The sequence below is a fragment of the Pinus tabuliformis genome, chromosome 8 (assembly GCF_031772625.1).
Source record: "Pinus tabuliformis cultivar Carrire ecotype Pingquan chromosome 8, CPIR1, whole genome shotgun sequence".
In the NCBI taxonomy this organism is placed as follows: domain Eukaryota; kingdom Viridiplantae; phylum Streptophyta; class Pinopsida; order Pinales; family Pinaceae; genus Pinus; species Pinus tabuliformis.
The window spans coordinates 430,548,498-430,554,628 of NC_142294.1; positions in this window are offsets into that span (position 1 = coordinate 430,548,498).

The following is a 6,131-nucleotide window of genomic DNA, read 5'->3' on the forward strand; positions in this document are numbered from 1 at the left end:
GATAAATAAATTCTTGTGGAGACATTGATGGAAATGTGGGATAGTGAAGAGTTTCTCAACGGGGCATGGATGCCTTATTTAGTGGATGTTGGGCGACATCGCATAAAAGAACTGGTAAGTAGGTGCCTACTGGAGTGTGTGGAATATATTGTTGATGATGACGATCATACTGTGGAGTATTTAAAGATTCATGAAGCTCTCTGTGACATGGTGATTTACATAGGCATCCAGGAGAAATGCTTTTTTAGTAGGCCAAAAGTTTCATAACTTTCCCCGTGAAAGAGATACAAGGGATTGCAACCTGATATGAGTTGGCCATAATGTTATTAAGGATCTTCTACCTTATTTGAAATGTTCAAAGTTTGAGAGCTTGGTATTGGACTCTAATGCTAATTTGGAAGAGATTTCAAAAGGATTTTTCTCATACATCAAGTCTCTGAAGGTTTTGGATTTATCATGCACATCCATAGGAACATAGCCAGTCACAGTTCAATAACTTCAGCAGCTTGATTTTCTTAACTTGGCCAGGTGCACAAAACTTGTTGATTTGCCGAAGATTCTTTGCACTCTATCTAGCCTTCAAGTTTTGAATGTTAGTTCTTGTTTGGCATATCGTTCATTTCCCAGTCAAATGGGAAAGCTCAAGAATCTAAAGCAACTTAAATTGGATGCATGCTATAGTCTAAATGAGAACCCAAAAAATATTTCTCAAGTCACTTCATTAAACACTCTCATCTTGCCATTAATGGAGTCTATTTGTGCAATGAGTGTGGAGGATCTTTCAAAGATCTCCAATCTTACGTAGTTGACCACAAAAGTGGTAAAATTAGAAAATAAAGTGGATACAGAGTTAACTAGGTTGGAGATGAGAAATTCAATATTAGAATATGATCACGATGCAGATGTAGATAGAGGTTGTGTAGCACATGAGCATGTTATCCTTCTCTATTGTTGTTACGAAAGGTATTGTGGTGCATTGAAGACAAGGAGAAGCCACAAATGGTTGATGTCTATCCAGGGAGGTCCACTAAATATTCCAGTCTACACCTACACACAAATGGAAATAGCCACAAAAATCTTCTCCAGTGAATTGAGATTGGGTATAGGAGGTTTCAGCACAGTCTATGCAGGAAATCTTTAGGGAAAATGTAATTTTACAGTGAAGAAGATAAAGCATAAAGATACTTAGTGAATGGAATAGGTCCTCAATGAAATTAGGCTTTTGTCAACTGTATATCACCCAAATCTGGTTAGAATATTAGGTTGTTTCCTTGAAAACAATGAACCCATTCTTGTCTATAAATTTATGCCCAATGGCACACTCTATCAGCATTTACATAAGGAAATAGGAAAAGGCCTTTCATGGAGGGCAAGAGTATCAGTGGCCGCAGAAACTACTCGCGCTCTTTCTTACCTTCATTGAGGCCTAAATCCTCCAATTTATCACAGGGACATGAAATCAAGCAACATTATGCTTGATTATGGTTTCAATGCCAAGGTTGCAGATTTTGGGTTGTGCAGGATTGTTCAAATAGAAGCCTCACACATTTCTAGTGCACCTCAGGGCACTTTCGGTTATCTAGATCCCCTGTATCATGAGAAATACCACCTAACTTATAAGAGTGATGTTTACAGCTTCAGGTTGGAGTTAAGATGGAGTTTTAATAAGCTGTCTGATCCCCACCCAAAAATATGTTTTCTAAATTGTGAAGAATTTATTGGAGATAAATAAATTATTGTGGAGATGTTGGTGCAAATGTGGGACACTGAAGAGTTTCTCAATGGGGTAGGGTTGCCTTATTTGGTACTTCCTTCCAAAGGAGCGAGACGAACATTGACACAGAGCTTTATCAGCCTTTAAGATGGAGTTTTAATAATTTGTCTGATCCCCACCCAGAGAAATGTTTTCTAAATTGTGAAGAATTTCTTGGAGATAAATAAGTTCTTGTGCAGACGTTGGTGCAAATGTGGGACACTAAAGAGTTTCTCAACGGGGCAGGGATGCCTTATTTAGTGGATGCCTGGCGACATCACATAAAAGAACTGGTAAGTAGGTGCCTACTGGAGTGTGTGGAATATATTGTTGATGATGACTATCATACTGTGGAGTATTTAAAAATTCATGAAGCTCTCTGTGGCATGGCGATTTACATAGGAAGCTAGGAGAAATGCTTTTTTCAGTAGGTCAAAAGTTGCAAAACTTTCTCGGTGAAAGAGATACAAGGGATTACACCTAGATATTAGTTGTCCATAAAGCTATTAAGGATCTTATAACTTATTTGAAATTTTCGAAATTTGAGAGCTTGGTATTGGTCTCTAATACTAATTTGGAAGAGATTTCGAAAGGATTTTTCTCAAACATCAAGTCTCTGAAGGTTTTGGATTTAGCACATCCATAGGAACATAGCCAATTAGAGTGCAACAACTTCAGAAACTTAAGTTTCTTAACTCGGCTAGGTGCACCAAACTTGTTGATTTGCCAGAGATTCTTTGCACTCTATCTAGCCTTAAAGTTTTGAATCTTAGTTCTTGTTTGGCATAGCGTTCATTTCCCAGTCAAATGGGAAAGCTCAAGAATCTAAATCAACTAAAATTGGATGCATGCTACAGTATAAATGAGCTTCCAAAAATCATTTCTCAAGTCACTTCATTAAACACTCTCATCTTGCCATTAATGGAGTCTATTTGTGCAATGAGTGTGGAGGATCTTTCAAAGCTCTCCAATCTTACATAGTTGACCACAAAAGTGGTAAAATCATAAAATAAAGTGGATACAGAGGTCACTTGCTTGGATATGAGAAATTTAATATTAGAATATGATCATGATGCAGATGTAGATAGAGGTTGTGTAGCACCTGAGCGTGTTATCCTTCTCTATTGTTGTTACCAAAGGTATCGTGGTCCATTGAAGACAAGGAGAAGCCTCAAACGGTTGATGTCTGTCCAGGGAGGTCCACAAAATATTCCAATCTACACCTACAGACAAATGTAAATAGCCACAAAAATCTTCTCCGGTGAATTGAGATTGGGTACAGGAGGCTTTGGCACAGTCTATGCAAGAAAGCTTGAGGGAACACATACTGTTGCAGTGAAGAAGATAAGGTATAAAGATACTCAATGAATGGAATAGGTCCTCAACGAAGTCAGGCTTCTGTCAACTGTACATCACCCAAATTTGGTTAGACTCTTAAGTTGTTGCCTTCAAAACAATGAACCCATTCTTGTCTATAAATTTATACCCAATAGCACACGCTATCAGTGTTTACATAAGGAAATAGGAAGAGATCTTTCATGGAGAGCAAGAGTATGAGTGGCCGCAGAAACTGCTCGTGCTCTTGCTTACCTTCATTCAAGCCTAAATCCTCCAATTTATCACAGGGACGTGAAATCAAGCAACATTATGCTTGATTATGGCTTCAATGCGAAGGTTGCAGATTTTGGGTTGTGCAGGATTGTTCAAACAGAAGCCTCACACATTTCCAGTGCACCTCAGGGCACTTTCGGTTATCTAGATCCCCTGTATCATGAGAATTACCACTTCACTGATAAGATTGATGTTTACAGCTTCGTGGTGGTGTTGGTAGAGAACATAACTGCACTGAAAGTAGTAGATTTCTTATGTAAGAAGAGGATTTCTTATGTAAGAAGAACGAGATCAACCTCCTTGCAATAACAAAAATTGGTAAATTGGTGTGTATTACATTTAACATTAAGATTTATTTTTTCATTTCTTTTCTCATTCAAATTTGGCAATAGTTAGATCACATAACATATCACATTTTTTTCATCTATGCTCTTCTTCCATATGCACTACCGACTTACGGTGTTTCTTTGCAGCCTCTGTTGCAAATGCTAGTTGTAAGCATTATAACATTAATGATCATACAAAGGAGGAGTGTTGGAGGTTGCATCCACATCTCAACTTGAAGATCCGAAAGAATGATACTAAGAAGAAGAATATGGTGGCCACATATTTGAGTAATAAGGTTGAAAGTAACTCAAGTGTGGATGAGAATATTATTTGTACAACTGTGTAAAATGGCATGAATCTAATTAGCCTTTAGCAACATGAAAAACACAAAATGACCAAACAATTCCATATAAAGATATAAATCAAGAAGATGAAGATTGATGCTCTCTTCAACTTAGGATCATAAGAAAATCTCAATGAAGTAAAGCTGGTAAAAAAATTGGGATTGGAAGTTTGTGATGATCTAAGCCCATATCAATTGGGATGTGTAAATAAGGATGTGGAAATAAAGGTAACCAAACAGTGCAAAATCATGTTTGTTATCAATGATGATTTTGTTGGTGAAGTAGAACTAGATGTATCTCCCCTTGATGTATGCGAAGTGGCATTTGGAAGTACCTATATGTACATGCAAGATGTAATATTCATGCAAAGAGCCAAATAGTACTACCCCATCAAGGATGGAAAATCCTTCACCATCAACATGCACATGGAAAAGTATAAAATTTCATTAGTAAGTGCCAACCAAGCCAAGAAATTGATCAGTTCTAGCAAGAAGCATGTCTTACTATTTTTAAGATAAAATTAGTCTGTAGAGGAGTTAGTGGGAGAAAAGTCATTATTGTTGGAGGGGTGAACTAAGGAACAAAAACAACAATTGGAAGAGTTGATATTAGCATACATGGGTGTGCTCCAAAATCCTAAGGGGTTATCGCTTAAGAGGGAAGTGGGGTAGGAGATCTAGTTATTTCTGGACTCTTCATTTCCAAACATTTTGGCTATACAAGCAATATATTATAGAAGTAGTGAGGTGAAGAAGCAACTGCAATATCTACTAGAACATGGTTTGATTCGACAAGTATCTCACCATGTGGGTCAACCATCATAATTGTGATAAAGAAGAATGAGAATTGGTAGATGTGTATTGATTACATGGTGTTAAACAAAATTATGCTCGAGAACAGGTACCCCTATCCAAGATAAATGATCTATTAGGTGTGTTGCAGCAAGAAAAATACTTCACCTAGGTGGTAAAGTCTAGATATCATCAATTTGGATTAAGAGAAGAAGATACTTGGAAGACCACCTTCAAAACCAAACAATGTTTGCATGAGTGTTTAGTCATTTCGTTTTTCCTGTGCAATTCACCATCTACATTTATGAGGTTAATGAATGATATATTACACCCTTTTGTAGATTCATTTATTATTGTTTATTTAGATGGTATACTAGTATACAATGCTACCTAAGAGTAGCACTTGTCACATTTGATGCAAGCGCTAAACACGTTAAAGAAGCACTAGCTACTCGAAAATTTCAAGAAGTGTGAGTTTGCATAGTAGTATTTGGCATATCTAGGGTATGTGACAGGTGGAGGAGAGCTAAAGATAGATTTTTCCAAGATGAAGGCCACCATAAAGTGGTCAGTGCCTACTAAGTTTTCTTAGGTTGGGATTTTTGTTGGGGCAACATAATACTTGAGGACATTCATAGCTTCTCTTTTATCAATAGCAACACCACTCCACACAATAAAAATGAGCAGTAAGAGTTTCTAGTGGGAAAAGGATCAATAAAAGGCCTTTGAGGAGTTAAAGAAGAAAATCAATCAAGCATTGGTTTTGAAATTACCAAACTTGCAGTAGCCCTTTGAAATGGTTACAAATGGTAAGTGTGTATGCTATGGGGGCGATCCTGATCTAGGAAGGAAGGCCTGTATGCTACCATTTTAAAGTATTTCAAGGGGCATTTCTCAACTACCCTACCTATGAACAGGAGCTTTATGCCCTAGTGCAAGTTGTGAAGAAGTGGAAACATTACCCAATGGGAAAGGAGATAGTAATTCACACAAATCACCAACGACTACAAACTTGAGGCCCAAAATAAGTTATGAAAAATCAGGCATTACAAGTGGATGGGGTTTCTACAATAGTTTCATATAGTCATCTAGTAGTACAAGAATGGGTAAAAAAACTTGTTGACATGCTTTCAAGGCCACCCACATCAAATCAAAACTTTTGGAACTTTGATGTGCATGGAGACTTTAGCCCATGATGCATATAGAGAAGCATATCTAGAGGATGTGGACTTCAAGGAAGTGTTTTAACAGTTGCGGGGCCAAATTCATATCCATGTTGGGGACAACAAAGTTGACTACCATCTC